Raw genomic sequence first — 19,211 nt, forward strand, 5'->3', positions numbered from 1 at the left:
AATAATGTTCTTCAAAAGGAAAGATGCAGAAAGCCTGTTGAGGTAGACTAGAGTTCTGCATGGATAGAAACGTAAGAAAGTAATAATGAAGGTGAGGATAGAAGGTAAACCCTGCGTCCCCATAGAAAGTTAGTTCGTTACTAAGGACAGAAAGTAGACCCGTAGGGGTTAGTGAGTGAGTCCTTATAGGAGCCAGGCAGAGTGGGCTCCATGTTCTCAAACTGAAAGGAATGTTATGTCTATACTATGTATAGTAGAGAAAGGCAGTAGGCCCTGGCTGAACGGGGCGGTCCTGTAAAAGAAAGGAGAGGCAGTAGGTCTGGTGCCATAGGGACAGGCGGTCCTGCAGGTTCAAAAGTAGGAGAATGAAGAGTTACTTTGCCCTGTAATGTGATTATAGGAAGGCCTTTGATAAACTAAGAGTGTATGTTTCTTAAAGGCAATGTTAATTTATTGTTCCAGCATTTGCACTTAGTAGAATACCCGGTTGGGTAATGAGAGTAAATTGTAGCCTGTTGCTATGATAGTTGACTATGTTTTGTAACGTTAAAGTGTCCTCACCTCCCATAAAGGGAAGCCTGTTCAAGTATGCTTATTGTTTTGCACTCAACAAATTTGTATGTCTTTTTGCTAACCTGTATTGTTGTTTTCTTCCCAGTCCCGGAGTACTGTGTTTAACCAGGGGGGAGTGCAGCGCCCCAGAGTCCTGGTCGTTGCAGTACTGTGGCTCCGCCACTAAGGGGAGCCATGGTGCGTTCGATGGCACTGAAGGAGTTCCTCCAATCAGGTATCACAGACACCAATATGTTTCACAGCAGGGCCTCCGGGGGGAGCTAAGGGTGCTATTCATTAGGCCACTCCCCACCATAGTGGGTAAACTGGGGGTCAGGCAGGAAGTTAGAGAGAACGCTGACTGGATTGAACGAAGCAACACCTAGTGAGAGAGGGTGTTGTGGAGGAAGAGACAGTAGGGTCTCTGCCAGGGGTGGGATCCTGGCAGAGGCTTGGCATTGAAAGAACGCAACGGGACCGTGCCTGCTCAGAATAGCGGCGGTGCCCTAAGAAAGGATTAGAAGCGAGATAGATTGTGCTGAGTGAGAAACGAAATCAAGCAGAAGGAGAATACCAGCAGGGGTTTTGTTGAAAGAGGCAGCACCTTGCTGAGGCGCATTACCGGTGGCCGGAACGCCGAGGGAGTGGAATAATATACAGCTTTAAGCCATACTCCAAACAGCGGCAGGACAGTCAGTCTCAGGCGGGCTGTCTACCACATATCACCTATGAAGTCTTGGGGGGCAATTGCGGGAGAGGGGCGTCTCTAGGGTCCCGGAAGAACTCCAGGCCTACCTGACAAACGGGTGCCGTTCTGACTGTAACATCAGGAAGGGACGGAAGATTAGCAGAAGATCAGTTAATCGAGTTGTGAGGGAACTTAAGAAACAGACACAACAGTTGTGGGGTACTTTCCGTAAGCACAGCAGGGAAGGACTACAACACATAGCGCTAAGAAGGAAGGCACTGATTTCCACCTGTGAGGAGAACTCTGGAGGTGCCATTGGACCGGCCGGACTTGCACAGCCTGGCGAACCGTATTCTGGACTGAGGACTCAGAGATCTCCAGTAAAGAGGTAAAGAGACTGCAACCTGGTGTCCTCGTTATTTACCGCGACCTGCACCCCACAACTGCACCGCTACACCACCGTTAACAGCACCTATCATTCACTGTACGTCGCCTCCCCACCAGCAGGGTCACGGACCGGGCCTAGCCACCGTGACAACCCCAGAGCAGAGACTCAGAGACCCGGTACCGGGTACCCTTCGGCCCTGCGGCGGTGGGGGCGCTACATAAGCATCTGCCTGGTTTTCAATAGAGTCACTGAGGATAGGCTGAGCCACAAGTAGTCGGCGGGTACTACTCCAGGGCAGTCCTCGGGTTAGCCAAAGCTAACCAGAGGATCAGAGACATGGGTGCGCAGTACAGTAGGGCAATGGCAAAGTATGGTCAGATGGTCTAAGGGCAGGGCAGGTGGCACAGGGTCAGTAACACTAGCAGGGGTCAGCAGCAGAGAGGTCAGACAGGACCAAAAGCTAGCTGGGGTCATCAACGAAGAAAAAAGTTAGAAGAAAAGTGAACTAACAGGGCAGCAATAAATGTTCGGACAGTGAGTGTTAGGAGAAGCAGCCTGTTAAACGCCCTGCTAGCACGGCATAGGCCAGGGAAGCCAATCTCTTCTGGACACAGCAGGGTTAAATTCTTGCAGAAACCAGTCACAACCCTAAGGCTAGATGGAAACACCATGCTGTAGTAGCTGTGTGGAGTAGTGCTGTAGGAAACAGCCTGCCTTTGTGAACTGACCTGATGCGAGTAGACGACGTGCGGTGACAACAGTGAGTAGGGTGGCATTGAGCAGGCCTGCGAGTTGCCACCCTCACATTATGTTTGTACTTTGTACATCTAAATGCATGCTCTTCTTAGTAAAATTTTAATTGATGAGATGGTAGCTTGTCAAATAAGTAGTTAGGTCCTAATCGAGGCTTGGTGTCTCAATAGTTGCCCTGACATTATAACATAAGGCAAGAATTGCCCCACCATCCTATGAAGTGACCTTGACCAAGCAATGGGAGTTTGTTAGCACTGTGCTAAACCACGTCGAGAGCCTAAACGGTGTACAATTTTGACCAGGGCGCCCCCCTATATGTAGCCAATAACGATTGGTGCAGGACCTAAAATATCCATTATTCTCCTCTACATGCAGCATATTCTTAATATTCAAGATTTATTGATTTACCCCACAAGGAATAAGAATCTCATTTACTATTGATCTCTGAGATTGTAGACCCATTAATCCCAGTTTATCCCCTATAATCAATTCCTCCAGCGTAGCTCATATGTTTCATTTCGCCTGTAGATACCTGGGAATATGGGAGTTCAGACGAGTTTCTTTGGTCGTATTGAAGGTGCACAGCTCTGGCTCGGAGCATTGTAAGAATTGTCTACATGCCATGGGCAAGGTAAGAGCATTGCTCAGGCTGGACACCGGCCAGTTCTCTCACCCCAATTACATGGAATGGATGTGTAAATCACACGTACCTTTCCTCTAATCCGACCATTAATCCGACTGGGCCCAGCGTCACATACTTACCGAAAGCAGTGAGAAATTTCTAGAGCTCTGGGCTAGTGGCTGGGAAGCCGAGCCAAAGAAAATATTGGAAGGGCCGCTCATCTTTTGTGACAATGCAGCAATCTCAAAGAAAATGAAATCCGCAGAATTTGCATGACGGGGAGTGAGGAAATGTACATATATCATCATCCGATGCTTGCTTAACCCCAAGAGGGTAAACGTCGGGTTTGGATACAGAGCAAAATCACATCAGAACCTGGGAAGACCTTACAATGGAGATTAGGTCGTGGGAAAGTCTGTAGATTCACCCCATCGTGGTCATGTGACTGTGTTCTGCTCATTCTACGAACATGGATAGGAAATCAAACATTTACACAATTTTCTCAATTTAGGTCACTTTTTCTTGCTTGTGGAGGATGACCCATTGTGCACACATCTGCTGAATTAAGCTTCCTACCCGCACAAATAACAGCAGCATTCTACACCTTCCTACCCCCCCACAAATCACTGCAGCATTCTACACCTTCCTACCCCTTCAAATTACTGCAGCATTCTACATCTTCCTACCCTCTCAAATTACTGCAGCATTCTACACCTTCCTACCCTTCACAAATCACTGCAGCATTCTACACCTTCCTACCCCCTCAAATTACTGCAGCCTTCTACACCCTATCCCCCAACACACACAAATTACTACAGCATTCTATACCTTCCTACCCCCGCAAATCACTCAAGAATTCTCTCCCTTCCTATTGTCTTCCTGAATCACGGCTGTATTCTCCCTCTTTAAAGGGAACCTGTCACCCCCAAAATCGAAGATGAGCTAAGCCCACCGGCATCAGGGGCTTATCTACAGCATTCTGTAAAGCTGTAGATAAGCCCCCAATGTAACCTGAAAGATGAGAAAAAGAGGTTAGATTATACTCACCTGGGAGAGCGGGCGGGCAGTCCGATCCGATGGGCGTCGCGGTCAGAGACGGGGCCTCCTATCTTCATAGGTTACGTCCTCTTCTTGTCTTCACGCTGCGGTTCCGGCACAGGCACACTTTGTCTGCCCTGTTTAGAGCAGAGCAAAGTACTGCAGTGCGCAGGCGCCGGGCCTCTCTGACCATTCCCGGCGCCTGCACACTGCAGTACTTTGCTCTGCTCTCAACAGGGCAGACAAAGTATGCCTGCGCCGGAGCCACTGCGTGAAGACAAGAAGAGGACGTCATCGTAAGAAGATGGCAGGCCCCGGACCAGACCATGACGCCCATCGGACCCGGACCTCAGTGGGACCGCCCCTGGGTGAGTATAATCTAACCTCTTTTTCTCATCTTTCAGGATACATCGGGGGCTTATCTACAGCATTACAGAAATATGTAGATAAGCCACTGATGCTGGTGGGCTTAGCTCATCTTCGATTTTGGGGGTGACAGGTTACCTTTAATACCCTCCCCAAATCACCATATCATAGCAGCATTCTCCACCTTCCCACCCCCTCTCAACTCACAGCAGAATCATCACCCTTCCTGAATCCCCATAGCATTCTCCCCCTTTCCACCCCTCTCAGACTCACAGCAGCATTCTCCCCCTGTCCACCCCTCTCAGACTCACAGCAGCATTCTCCCCCTGCCCACCCCTCTCAGATGAACAGCAGCATACTCCCCCTGCCCACCCCTCTCAGACTCACAGCAGCAGTCTCCCCCTGTCCACCCATCTCAGACTCACAGCAGCATTCTCCCCCTGCCTACCCCTCTCAGACTCACAGCAGCATTCTCCCCCTGCCCACCCCTCTCAGATTCACAGTAGCATTCTCCCCCTGCCCACCCCTCTCAGATTCACAGCAGCATTCTCCCCCTGCCCACCCTTCTCAGACTCACAGCAGCATTCTCCCCATGCCCTCCCCTCTCAGACTCACAGCAGCATTCTCCCCCTGCCCACCCCCCTCAGACTCACAGCAGTATTCTCCCCTGCCTACTTCTCTCAGACTCACAGCAGCATTCTCCCTCTGCCCACCACTCTCAGATTAAAAGCAGCATTCTCCCCCTGCCCACCTCTATCAGACTCACAGCAGCATTCTCCCCTGCCCACCCCTCTCACTCACAGCAGCATTCTCCCCCTGCCTACCCCTCTCAGACTCACAGCAGCATTCTCCCCCTGCCCACCCCTCTCAGACTCACAGCAGCATTCTCCCCCTGCCTACCCCTCTCAGACTCACAGCAGCATTCTCCCCATGCCCACCCCTCTCAGACTCACAGCAGCATTCTTCCCCTGCCCACCCCTCTCAGACTCACAGCAGTATTCTCCCCCTGCCCACCCCTCACAGACTCACAGCAGCATTCTCCCCCTGCCTACCCCTCTCAGACTCACAGCAGCATTCTCCCCTTGCCCACCCCTCTCAGACTCACAGCAACATTCTCCCCATGCCCACCCCTCTCAGACTCACAGCAGCATTCTTCCACTGCCCACCCCTCTCAGACTCACAGCAGTATTCTCCCCCTGCCCACCCCTCTCAGACTCACAGCAGCATTCTCCCCCTGCCTACCCCTCTCAGACTCACAGCAGCATTCTCCCCCTGCCCACCCCTCTCAGACACACAGCAGCATCCCCCCCTGCCCACCCCTCTCAGACTCACAGCAGCATTCTCCCCCTGCCCACCCCTCTCAGACTCACAGCAGCATTCTCCCCTGCCTACCCCTCTCAGACTCACAGCAGCATTCTCCCCCTGCCCACCCCTCTCAGACTCACAGCAGCATTCTCCCCCTGCCCACCCCTCTCAGATTAACAGCAGCATTCTCCCCCTGCCCACCTCTATCAGACTCACAGCAGCATTCTCCCCCTGCACACCCCTCTCACTCACAGCAGCATTCTCGCCCTGCCTACCCCTCTCAGACTCACAGCAGCATTCTCCCCCGCCCACCCCTCTCAGATTCACCGCAGCAATTTCCCCCTGCCCACCACTCTCAGACTCACAGCAGCATTCTCCCCCTGCCCACCCCTCTCAGACTCACAGCAGCATTCCCCCCTGCCCACCTCTCTCAGACTCACAGCAGCATTCCCCCCCTGCCCACCCCTCTCAGACTCACAGCAGCATTCCCCCCTGCCCACCTCTCTCAGACTCACAGCAGCATTCCCCCCCTGCCCACCCCCTCAGACTCACAGCAGTATTCTCCTGTTGTGAATTCTGCTCTTGGGTTCCCTCCGGTGGCTGTTGGTAGTAATGCAGTTGTCCCTGGGTTGCAATCCTGGGCAGGTGTCCCTGCTGATTGCAGCTCTGACTGGGATATTTAGGTGTGCAGGATTCATTAGCCCCTGCCAGTTGTCCATTGTTCTTGGAGGTTTTGCATCTCTGTCTGGTTCCTCCTGCCCTGCTGCCAAATCTGCAAAGATAAGTGTCTGGTTTTGTTTCTACAGCACACATGCTGTGTGCTTTACAATTCAGTACTATTCAATGTTTTTTCTTGTCCAGCTTAGACTGTGTTTGGATATTTCAGTCAAGTTGGATTCTCAGGAGATGCAGATATACATTCCATGTCTTTAGTTAGATGGTGGAATTTTTGTATTATCTGCTGTGGATATTTTTAGGGTTTTAATACTGACCGCTTAGTATTCTGTCCTATCCTTTCCTATTTAGCTAGTGTGGCCTCTTTTTCTAAATCCTGATTTCTGCCTGCGTGTGTCTTTCCTCTAATACTCACAGTCAATATTTGTGGGGGGCTGCCTATCCTTTGGGGTTCTGCTCTGAGGCAAGATAGAATTCCCATTTCCATCTATAGGGGTATTTTGTCCTCTGGCTGTGTCGAGGTGTCTAGGATGTGTTAGGTACACCCCACGGCTACTTCTAGTTGCGGTGACAGTTTAGGGTTTGCGGACAGTACAGGTTCCACCTACTCCTGAGAAAGTCTCATGCGGCTCCAAGGTCACCGGATCATAACAGTACAACTGGCCAACAATGAGTTAAATGCATCTCAGAAGAAGGGAAGAAAGAGCCATTTTTTTCTGTAGCCTGCTTTGTCTTTTCTTCCCTCTTTTTCTCTGGGTGGCTGAGGAGTCTTGTGCTAGCATGGATGTTCAGGGATTAGTTTCTCGTGTAGACCAGCTTGCTGCTAGGGTACAGGGTATTTCTGATTATATTGTTCAGACTCCAGTTTTAGAGCCTAAGATTCCTACTCCTGATTTGTTTTTTGGGGACAGGTCCAAATTTTTGAGTTTTAAAAACAACTGTAAACTGTTTTTTGCTCTGAGACCTCGATCCTCTGGTGATTCCATTCAGCAGGTTAAAATTGTCATCTCCCTGCTGCGTGGTGATCCTCAGGATTGGGCATTTTCCCTGGAATCTGGGAATCCGGCCTTGCTTAATGTAGATGCCTTTTTTCAGGCTTTAGGATTATTATATGATGAACCAAATTCTGTGGATCAAGCGGAGAAGACCTTGTTGGTCCTGTCTCAGGGTCAAGAAGCGGCAGAATTGTATTGTCAGAAATTTAGAAAATGGTCTGTGTTGACTAAATGGAATGATGATGCTTTGGGGGCAATTTTCAGAAAGGGTCTTTCTGAATCCATTAAAGATGTTATGGTGGGGTTTCCCACGCCTTTCGGTCTGAGTGATTCTATGTCTCTGGCCATTCAGATTGATCGGCGTTTGCGGGAGCGCAGAACTGTGCGCGCTGTGGTGTTGTCCTCAGAGCAGATGCCTGAGTCAATGCAGTGTGATAGGATTCTGTCTAGAACGGAACAACAGGGATTCAGACGTCAGAATAGGTTGTGTTTTTATTGTGGCGATGCTTCTCATGTCATTTCAGTCTGTCCTAGGCGTACAAAGAGGATCGCTAGTTCAATTACCATCAGTACTGTACAACCTAAATTTTTATTATCTGTGTCCTTGATCTGCTCACTATCATCATTTTCTGTCATGGCGTTTGTGGATTCAGGCGCCGCCTTGAACTTAATGGACTTTGAGTTTGCCAGGCGTTGTGGTTTTCCCTTGCAGTCTTTGCAGAACCCTATTCCTTTAAGGGGCATTGATGCTACACCTTTGGCTAAAAATAAGCCCCAGTTCTGGACACAGGTGACCATGTGCATGGCGCCAGCCCATCAGGAAGATTGTCGATTTCTGGTGTTGCATAATTTACATGATGCTATCTGCTGGGTTTTCCGTGTTGCAGGCACATAATCCTGTGTTGGATTGGAAGTCTATTTCTGTGACTAGTTGAGGATGTAAGGGGGTTCGTAATGATGTTCCTTTGATGTCAATCTCCTCTTCTTCCACTTCTGAAATTCCAGAGATTTTTCGTCTGATTTTCAGGATGTATTCGATGAGCCCAAGTCCAGTTCCCTTCCACCGCATAGGGACTGTGATTGTGCGATTGACTTGATTCCAGGCTGTAAGTTTCCTAAAGGCCGACATTTTAACCTGTCTGTGCCTGAACATACCGCCATGCGGAGTTATGTTAAGGAGTCTTTGGAGAAAGGACATATTCGGCCATCTTCTTCACCGTTGGGAGCAGGTTTTTTTTTTGTTGCTAAGAAGGATGGCTCCTTGAGACCCTGTATTGATTATCGCCTCTTGAATAAGATCACGGTCAAGTTTCAATACCCTTTACCTCTGCTTTCCGATTTGTTTGCTAGGATTAAGGGGGCTAGTTGGTTTACTAAGATTGACCTTCGGGGGGCATATAATCTTGTTCGTATTAAGCAGGGTGATGAATGGAAAACTGCGTTTAATACGCCCGAAGGCCATTTTGAATACCTTGTGATGCCATTCGGGCTCTCTAATGCTCCATCTGTTTTTCAGTCCTTCATGCACGACATCTTCCGGACTTATCTTGATAAATTCATGATTGTATATTTGGATGACATTTTAATTTTTTCCGATGATTGGGAGTCTCATGTGGAACAGGTCAGGATGGTAGTTCAGATCCTTCGTGATAATGCTTTGTTTGTGAAGGGGTCTAAGTGTCTCTTTGGAGTGCAGAAGGTTTCTTTTTTGGGCTTTATTTTTTCTCCCTCATCTATAGAGATGGATCTTGTTAAGGTTCAGGCCATTCATGATTGGATTCAACCCACATCTGTGAAGAGCCTTCAGAAATTTTTGGGCTTTGCTAATTTTTATCGCCGTTTCATTGCTAACTTCTCCAGTGTGGTTAAACCCTTGACCGATTTGACGAAGAAAGGCGCAGATGTGACGAATTGGTCCTCTGCGGCTGTCTCTGCCATTCAGGAGCTTAAACGCCGATTTACTTCTGCCCCGGTGTTGCGTCAACCAGATGTTTCTCTTTCGTTTCAGGTTGAGGTTGACGCTTCTGAGATTGGGGCAGGGGCCGTTTTGTCTCAGAGGGATCCTGTTGGTTCCTTGATGAATCCGTGTGCCTTCTTTTCCCGTAAGTTTTCGCCCGCTGAACGCAATTATGATGTCGGCAATTGGGAGTTGTTGGCTATGAAGTGGGCGTTTGAGGAGTGGCGACATTGGCTCGAGGGAGCTAAGCACCGTATTGTGGTCTTGACCGATCATAAAAATCTGTTTTACCTCGAGTCTGCCAGGCGGCTGAATCCTAGACAGGCTCGATGGTCCTTGTTTTTTTCCCGTTTTGATTTCGTGGTCTCGTATCTTCCGGGTTCTAAGAATATTAAGGCTGATGCCCTCTCTAGGAGTTTTTTGCCTGATTCTCCTGAGGTCCTTGAACCGGTCGGCATTCTGAAAGAAGGGGTGGTCCTTTCTGCCATTTCCCCTGATTTACGACGGGTTCTTCATGAATTTCAGGCTGACAAACCTGACCGCTGTCCAGTGGGGAAACTGTTTGTTCCTGATAGATGGACTAGTAGAGTGATTTCTGAGGTTCATTGTTCTGTGTTGGCTGGCCATCCTGGTATTTTTGGTACCAGAGATTTGGTTGGTAGGTCCTTTTGGTGGCCTTCTTTGTCGCGTGATGTGCGTTCTTTTGTGCAGTCCTGTGGGACTTGTGCGTGGGCCAAGCCTTGTTGTTCCCGTGCTAGTGGGTTGCTTTTGCCTTTGCCGGTCCCTGAGAGGCCTTGGACGCATATTTCTATGGATTTTATTTCTGATCTTCCGGTTTCCCAGAAGATGTCTGTCATCTGGGTTGTTTGTGACCGGTTCTCTAAGATGGTCCATTTGGTGCCTTTGCCTAAATTGCCTTCCTCTTCTGATTTGGTTCCGTTGTTTTTTCAGCATGTGGTTCGTTTGCATGGTATTTCGGAGAATATTGTGTCCGACAGAGGGTCCCAGTTTGTTTGTCGGTTTTGGCGGGCCTTTTGTGCTAAGCTGGGCATTGATTTGTCTTTTTCTTCCGCATTTCATCCTCAGACAAATGGCCAGACCGAGCGAACTAATCAGACTTTAGAAACTTATCTGAGATGCTTTGTGTCTGCTGATCAGGATGATTGGGTGGCTTTCTTGCCTTTGGCCGAGTTTGCCCTTAATAATCAGGCTAGTTCGGCTACCTTGGTTTCGCCCTTCTTTTGTAATTTTGGTTTTCATCCTCGTTTTTCTTTGGGGCAGGTTGAGCCTTCTGACTGTCCTGGTGTGGATTCTGTGGTTGACAGGTTGCAGCAGATTTGGGCTCATGTGGTGGACAATTTGGTATTGTCTCAGGAGGAGGCTCAACGTTTTGCTAACCGTCGTCGGTGTGTTGGTTCCCGGCTTCGGTTGGGGATTTGGTCTGGTTGTCTTCCCGTCATGTTCCTATGAAGGTTTCTTCCCCTAAGTTTAAGCCTCGCTTTATTGGTCCTTATAGGATTTCTGAGATTATTAATCCGGTGTCTTTTCGATTGGCCCTTCCGGCTTCTTTTGCTATCCATAATGTCTTCCATAGATCTTTATTGCGGAAATATGTGGTGCCCGTTGTTCCCTGAGCCTCCGGCCCCTGTGTTGGTTGATGGGGAGTTGGAGTATGTGGTTGAGAAGATTTTGGATTCTCGCTTTTCGAGGCGGAGGCTTCAGTACCTTGTTAAATGGCAGGGTTATGGCCAGGAGGATAATTCTTGGGTTTTTGCCTCTGATGTCCATGCTGCTGATTTGGTCCATGCCTTTCATCTGGCTCGTCCTGATCGGCCTGGGGGCTCTGGTGAGGGTTCGGTGACCCCTCTTCAAGGGGGGGGGTACTGTTGTGAATTCTGCTCTTGGGTTCCCTCCGGTGGTTGTTGGTAGTAATGCAGTTGTCCCTGGGTTGCAATCCTGGGCAGGTGTCCCTGCTGATTGCAGCTCTGACTGGGATATTTAGGTGTGCAGGATTCATTAGCCCTTGCCAGTTGTCCATTGTTCTTGGAGGTTTTGCATCTCTGTCTGGTTCCTCCTGCCCTGCTGCCAAATCAGCAAAGATAAGTGTCTGGTTTTGTTTCTACAGCACACATGCTGTGTGCTTTACAATTCAGTACTATTCAATGTTTTTTCTTGTCCAGCTTAGACTGTGTTTGGATATTTCAGTCAAGTTGGATTCTCAGGAGATGCAGATATACATTCCATGTCTTTAGTTAGATGGTGGAATTTTTGTATTATCTGCTGTGAATATTTTTAGGGTTTTAATACTGACCGCTTAGTATTCTGTCCTATCCTTTCCTATTTAGCTAGTGTGGCCTCTTTTGCTAAATCCTGATTTCTGCCTGCGTGTGTCTTTCCTCTAATACTCACAGTCAATATTTGTGGGGGGCTGCCTATACTTTGGGGTTCTGCTCTGAGGCAAGATAGAATTCCCATTTCCATCTATAGGGGTATTTTGTCCTCCGGCTGTGTCGAGGTGTCTAGGATGTGTTAGGTACACCCCACGGCTACTTCTAGTTGCAGTGACAGTTTAGGGTTTGCGGTCAGTACAGGTTCCACCTACTCCTGAGAAAGTCTCATGCGGCTCCAAGGTCACCGGATCATAACATTCTCCCCTGCCTACTCCTCTCAGACTCACAGCAGCATTCTCCCCTGCCCACCCCTCTCAGACTCACAGCAGCATTCTCCCCATGCCCACCCCTCTCAGACTCACAGCAGCATTCTTCCCCTGCCCACCCCTCTCAGACTCACAGCAGTATTCTTCCCCTGCCCACCCCTCTCAGACTCACAGCAGCATTCTCCCCCTGCCTACCCCTCTCAGACTCACAGCAGCATTCTCCCCCTGCCCACCCCTCTCAGACTCACAGCAGCATTCTCCCCCTGCCCACCCCTCTCAGACTCACAGCAGCATTCTCCCCCTGCCCATCCCTCTCAGATTAACAGCAGCATTCTCCCCCTGACCACCTCTATCAGACTCACAGCAGCATTCTCCCCCTGCACACCCCTCTCACTCACAGCAGCATTCTCCCCCTGCCTACCCCTCTCAGACTCACAGCAGCATTCTCCCCCTGCCAACCCCTCTCAGATTCACAGCAGCATTTTCCCCCTGTCCACCCCTCTCAGACTCACAGCAGCATTCTCCCCCTGCCCACCCCTCTCAGACTCACAGCAGCATTCTCCCCCTGCCCACCCCTCTCAGACTCACAGCAGCATTCTCCCCCTGCCCACCCCTCTCAGATTAACAGCAGCATTCTCCCCCTGCCCACCTCTATCAGACTCACAGCAGCATTCTCCCCCTGCACACCCCTCTCTTTCACAGCAGCATTCTGGCCCTGCCTACCCATCTCAGACTCACAGCAGCATTCTCCCCCTGCCCACCCCTCTCAGATTCACCGCAGCAATTTCCCCCTGCCCACCACTCTCAGACTCACAGCAGCTATCTCCCCCTGCCCACCCCTCTCAGACTCACAGTAGCATTCTCCCCCTGCCCACCCCTCTCAGATTCACAGCAGCATTCTCCCCCTGCACACCCCTCTCAGACTCACAGCAGCATTCTCCCCCCCGCCCACCCCTCTCAGACTCACAGCAGCATTCTCCCTCTTTCCACCCCTCTCAGACTCACAGCAGCATTCTCCCCCCGCCCACCCCTCTCAGACTCACAGTAGCATTCTCCCCCTGCCCACCCCTCTCAGATTAACAGCAGCATTCTCCCCCTGCCCACCCCTCTCAGACTCACAGCAGCATTCTCCCCCTGCCCACCCCTCTCAGACTCACAGCAGCATTCTCCCCCTGCCCACCCCTCTCAGACTCACAGCAGTATTCTCCCCTGCCCACCCCTCTCAGATTCACAGCAGCATTCTCCCCCTGCCCACCCCTCTCAGACTCACAGCAGCATTCTCCCCCTGCCCACCCCTCTCAGACTCACAGCAGCATTCTCCCCCTGCCCACCCCTCTCAGATTCACAGCAGCATTGTCCCCCTTTCCACACCTCTCAGACTCACAGCAGCATTCTCTCCCTTCCCAATTCACCATGTAAGAAAGTGGAAGAATGATGTGTACCCACTGAAGGTCATATAATAAATAATATGTTATGTTCAAGCTGCTTCATTGATTTATCAGTGTACTGTGAAAGCTATTGTTAGCAGCAGGAGTTTTGGTTAGGAAACAGTTATCCATTAGTGTGCAGCTCAGGGAGGAGCTCCAGCTACTGTATATAAGGGTCTGTTGAGACCTAGTCGACCACAGTGCTTGTAGTTACAGCACAGTGAGCATCAGCAAGAAAGAATGCAGATGCAGCCTTTCTGTATGAAAACTCTGGAAAATCCAAGTGTGAATGCCATCCAGTCTGAAGCCAGTTATATGTTGTCTTCTCAACTTCTACTTCATAGTTACATAGTTACATAGTTATTAAGGTTGAAGGAAGACTGTAAGTCCATCTAGTTCAACCCATAGCCTAACCTAACATGCCCTAACATGTTGATCCAGGGGAAGGCAAAAAAACCCCATGTGGCAAAGAGTAACTCCACCATAGGGAAAAAAATTCCTTCCCGACTCCACATACGGCAATCAGACTAGTTCCCTGGATCAACGCCTTATCAAGGAATCTAGTGTATATACCCTGTAACATTATACTTTTCCAGAAAGGTATCCAGTCCCCTCTTAAATTTAATTAATGAATCACTCATTACAACATCATACGGCAGAGAGTTCCATAGTCTCACTGCTCTTACAGTAAAGAATCCGCGTCTGTTATTATGCTTAAACCTTCTTTCCTCCAGACGTAGAGGATGCCCCCTTGTCCCTGTCTCAGGTCTATGATTAAAAAGATCACCAGAAAGGTCTTTGTACTGTCCCCTCATATATTTATACATTAAAATAAGATCACCCCTTAGTCTTCGTTTTTCCAAACTAAATAGCCCCAAGTGTAATAACCTATCTTGGTATTGCAGACCCCCCAGTCCTCTAATAACCTTGGTCACTCTTCTCTGCACCCGCTCCAGTTCAGCTATGTCTTTCTTATACACTGGAGACCAGAACTGTGCACAGTATTCTAAGTGTGGTCGAACTAGTGACTTGTATAGAGGTAAAATTATGTTCTCCTCATGAGCATCTATGCCTCTTTTAATACATCCCATTATTTTATTTGCCTTTGTAGCAGCTGCCTGACACTGGCCACTGAATATGAGTTTGTCATCCACCCATATACCCAGGTCTTTTTCATTGACGGTTTTGCCCAGAGTTTTAGAATTAAGCACATAGTTATACAGTCATATGAAAAAGTTTGGGCACCCCTATTAATCTTAAGCTTAATGTTTTATAAAAATTGTTTTTTTTGCAACAGCTATTTCAGTTTCATATATCTAATAACTGTTGGACACGGTAATGTTTCTGCCTTGAAATGAGGTTTATTGTACTAACAGAAAATGTGCAATCTGCATTCAAACAAAATTTGACAGGTGCATAAGTATGGGCACCCTTATCATTTTCTTGTTTTAAATACTCCTACCTACTTTTTACCGACTTACTAAAGCACTTTTTTTGGTTTTGTAACCTCATTGAGCTTTGAACTTCATAACCAGGTGTATGCAATCATGAGAAAAGCTACTTACAGTGGCCACTTGCAAGTTGTTCTCCTGTTTGAATCTCCTCTGAAGAGTGGCATCATGGGCTCCTCAAAACAACTATCAAATGATCTGAAAACAAAGATTATTCAACATAGTTGTTCAGGGGAAGGATACAAAAAGCTGCCTCAGAGATTTAACCTGTCAATTTCCACTGTGAGGAACATAGTAAGGAAATGGAAGAACACAGGTACAGTTCTTGTTAAGGCCAGAAGTGGCAGGCCAAGAAAAACATCAGAAAGGCAGAGAAGAAGAATGGTGAGATCAGTCAAGGACAATCCTCAGACCACCTCCAGAGAGCTGCAGCATCAACTTGCTGCAGATGGTGTCACTGTGCATGGGTCAACTATACAACGCACTGTGTTTTTTTTGCCGCCATGCATAACGCCTTTTTGTATTACCAAACAACTCAATCTTGGTTTCATCAGTCCACAGGACCTTCTTCCAAAAAGAAATTGGCTTCTCCAAATGTGCTTTTGCATACCTCAGCCGACTCTGTTTGTGGCGTGCTTGCACTCTCCCATACAGCTTCTCCTTGTGCAAAGTGCGTTGTATAGTTGACCGATGCACAGTGACACCATCTGCAGCAAGTTGATGCTGCAGCTCTCTGGAGGTGGTCTGAGGATTGTCCTTGACTGATCTCACCATTCTTCTTCTCTGCCTTTCTGATGTTTTTCTTGGCCTGCCACTTCTGGCCTTAACAAGAACTGTACCTGTGTTCTTCCATTTCCTTACTATGTTCCTCACAGTGGAAATTGACAGGTTAAACCTCTGAGACAGCTTTTTGTATCCTTCCCCTGAACAACTATGTTGAATAATTTTTGTTTTCAGATCATTTGACAGTTGTTTTGAGGAGCCCATGATGCCACTCTTCAGAGGAGATTCAAACAGGAGAACAACTTGCAAGTGGCCACTTTAAGTAGCTTTTCTCATGATTGCATACACCTAGCTATGAAGTTCAAAGCTCAATGAGGTTACAAAACCAAAAAAAGTGCTTTAGTAAGTCGGTAAAAAGTAGGTAGGAGTATTTAAAACAAGAAAATGATAAGGGTGCCCATACTTATGCACCTGTCAAATTTTGTTTGAATGCAGATTGCACATTTTCTGTTAGTACAATAAACCTCATTTCAAGGCAGAAACATTACTGTGTCCAACAGTTATTAGATATATGAAACTGAAATAGCTGTTGCAAAAAAAAACAATTTTTATAAAACATTAAGCTTAAGATTAATAGGGGTGCCCAAACTTTTTCATATGACTGTACATCTTATTACTTCTACCCAAGTGCATGACCTTACATTTATCCCCATTAAAGCTCATTTGCCATTTATCAGCCCAAGCTTCTAGTTTACATAAATCATCCTGTAATATAAAATTGTCCTTCCCTGTATTGATTACCCTGCAGAGTTTAGTGTCATCTGCAAATATTGAAATTCTACTCTGAATGCCCCCTACAAGGTCATTAATAAATATGTTAAAAAGAAGAGGGCCCAATACTGACCCCTGTGGTACCCCACTGCTAACCGCAACCCAGTCCGAGTGTGCTCCATTAATAACCACCCTTTGTTTCCTATCCCTGAGCCAGCTCTCAACCCACTTACACATATTTTCCCCTATCCCCATTACTCTCATTTTATGTAACAACCTTTTGTGTGGCACCGTATCAAAAGCTTTGGAAAAGTCCATATACACTACGTCCACTGGGTTCCCTTGGTCCAGTCCGGAACTTACCTCTTCATAGAAGCTGATCAAATTAGTCTGACATGAACGGTCCCTAGGAGTAAACCCGTGCTGATACTGGGTCATAAGGTTATTCCTCTTCAGATACTCCAGTATAGTATCCCTTAGAATGCCCTCCAGGATTTTACCCACAGTAGAGGTTAAGCTTACTGGCCTATAATTACCGAGTTCAGTTTTTGCCCCTTTTTTGAATATTGGCACCACATTTGCTATACGCCAGTCCTGTGGTACAGACCCTGTTATTATGGAGTCTTTAAAGATTAAAAATAATGGTCTATAAATGACTGTACTTAGTTCCTGCAGTACTCGGGGGTGTATCCCATCCGGGCCCGGAGATTTGTCAATTTTAGTTACTTTTAGACGCCGCTGTACTTCCTGCTGGGTTAAGCAGGTGACATTTAACCCCTTCCCGACCTTTGACGCCACGTAGGCGTCATGAAAGTCGGTGCCAATCCGACCCATGACGCCTATGTGGCGTCATGGAATGATCGCATCCCTGCAGATCGGGTGAAAGGGTTAACTCCTATTTTACCCGATCTGCAGGGAGAGGGGGAGTTGTACTTCAGCCCAGGGGGGGTGGCTTTGCCCCCACGTGGCTACGATCGCTCTGATTGGCTGTTGAAAGTGCAACAGCCAATCAGAGCAATTTGCAATATTTCACCTATGAAAATGGTGAAATATTGCAATCCAGCCATGGCCGATGCTGCAATAGCATCTGCCATGGCTGGAAATCATGTTCTGCCCCCCCCCCACCGCCCCCGATCTCCTCCCCAGTCCTCCGTTCTCTCCGGTACCCCCCTCCGTCCCCCTGTCCGCTCCCCCGTGCTCCTGTCCGCTCCCCCGTGCTCCTGTCCGCTCCCCCGGTCCTCCGATCCCCCCCCCTGTGCTCCGATCCACCCCCCCACCACCCCCTCATACTTACCGAGCCTCCCGAAGTCGGTCCGTCTTCTCCCTGGGCGCCGCCATCTTCCAAAATGGCGGGCGCATGCGCAGTGCGCCCGCCGCATCTGCCGGCCGGCAAAGTACATTTTGATCGCTGTGGTAGGTTCTATCACAGCGATCAAAATAAAAAAATAATAAATAAACCCCCCCCTTTATCACCCCCATAGGTAGGGACAATAATAAAATAAAGAAAATATATATATATATTTTTTTCCACTAGGGTTAGGGTTAGAACTAGGGTTAGAACTAGAACTAGGGGTAGGGTTAGGGTTAGGGGTAGGGTTAGGGTTATGGCATGTGCACACAGTGCGGATTTGGCCGCGGATCCGCAGCGGATCGGCCGCGGATCCGCAGCGGATACACAGCGGATCCGCAGCGGATCGGCCGCGGATCGGCAGCGGATACCCAGCGGATCCGCAGCGGATCGGCAGCGGATCCGCAGCGGATCGGCCGCGGATCCGCAGCGGATCGGCCGCGGATCCGCAGCGGATTGGCAGCGGATCCGCAGCGGATTGGCAGCGGATCCGCAGCGGATTGGCCGCGGATCTGCAGCGGATCGGCAGCGGATTGGCCGTGGATCCGCAGCGGATCGGCCGCGGATTCGCAGCGGATCGGCAGCGGATCGGCCGCGGATCGGCCGCGAATCGGCAGCGGATCCGCAGCGGATCCGCAGCGGATCGGCCGCGGATCCGCAGCGGATCGGCAGCGGATCCGCAGCGGATCCGCAGCGGATTGGCAGCGGATCCGCAGCGGATTGGCAGCGGATCCGCAGCGGATTGGCCGCGGATCCGCAGCGGATCGGCAGCGGATTGGCCGCGGATCCGCAGCGGATTGGCCGCGGATCCGCAGCGGATTGGCCGCGGATCCGCAGCGGATTGGCCGCTGCGAATTCGAAGCAGTTTTCCATCAGGTTTACAGTACCATGTACACCTAAGGAAAACCAAATCCGCTGTGCCCATGGTGCGGAAAATTCCGTGCAGAAACGCTGCGTTGTATTTTCCGCAGCATGTCAATTCTTTGTGCGGATTCCGCAGCATTTTACACCTGTTCCTCAATAGGAATCCGCAGGTGAAATCCGCACAAAAAAACACTGGAAATCTGCTGTAAATCCGCAGGTAAAACGCAGTGCCTTTTACCTGCAGATTTTTCAAAAATCGTGCGGAAAAATCTCACACGAATCCGCAACGTGGGCACATAGCCTTAGGGTTAGGGTTGGAATTAGAGTTAGGGTTGGAATTAGGGCTAGGGTTTGAAATAGGGTTAAGATTAGGCTTGTGGTTAGGGTTACGGATAGGGTTAGGGATGTGTTGGGGTTACAGTTGTGGTTAGGGTTGGGATTAGGGTTACGGTTGGGATTAGGGTTAGGATTAGGGTTGGAATTAGGGTTACGGGTGTGTTGCGGTTACGGTTGTGGTTAGGGGTGTGTTGGGGTTAGGGTTGTGATTAGGGTTATGGCTACAGTTGGGATTAGGATTAGGGGTGTGTTGGGGTTAGTGTTGAAGTTAGAATAGAGGGGTTTCCACTGTTTAG

The 19,211-nt window shown here is 49.0% G+C and overlaps 1 long non-coding RNA gene across 1 annotated transcript in view; it reads left to right on the top strand.

Annotated features, from left to right (window-relative positions):
- The first annotated feature begins 2,345 nt into the window (after positions 1-2,345).
- The window catches only part of LOC143769271 (uncharacterized), a 50,599-nt gene continuing 33,733 nt past the window's right edge, over positions 2,346-19,211 (top strand). The window contains exons 1-2 of the long non-coding RNA XR_013214318.1: positions 2,346-2,388; positions 2,910-3,012. This is a non-coding gene — a long non-coding RNA (uncharacterized LOC143769271). The remainder of the gene's footprint in view (positions 2,389-2,909; positions 3,013-19,211) is intronic.

The sequence above is a fragment of the Ranitomeya variabilis genome, chromosome 4 (genome assembly GCF_051348905.1).
Source record: "Ranitomeya variabilis isolate aRanVar5 chromosome 4, aRanVar5.hap1, whole genome shotgun sequence".
In the NCBI taxonomy this organism is placed as follows: Eukaryota; Metazoa; Chordata; class Amphibia; order Anura; family Dendrobatidae; genus Ranitomeya; species Ranitomeya variabilis.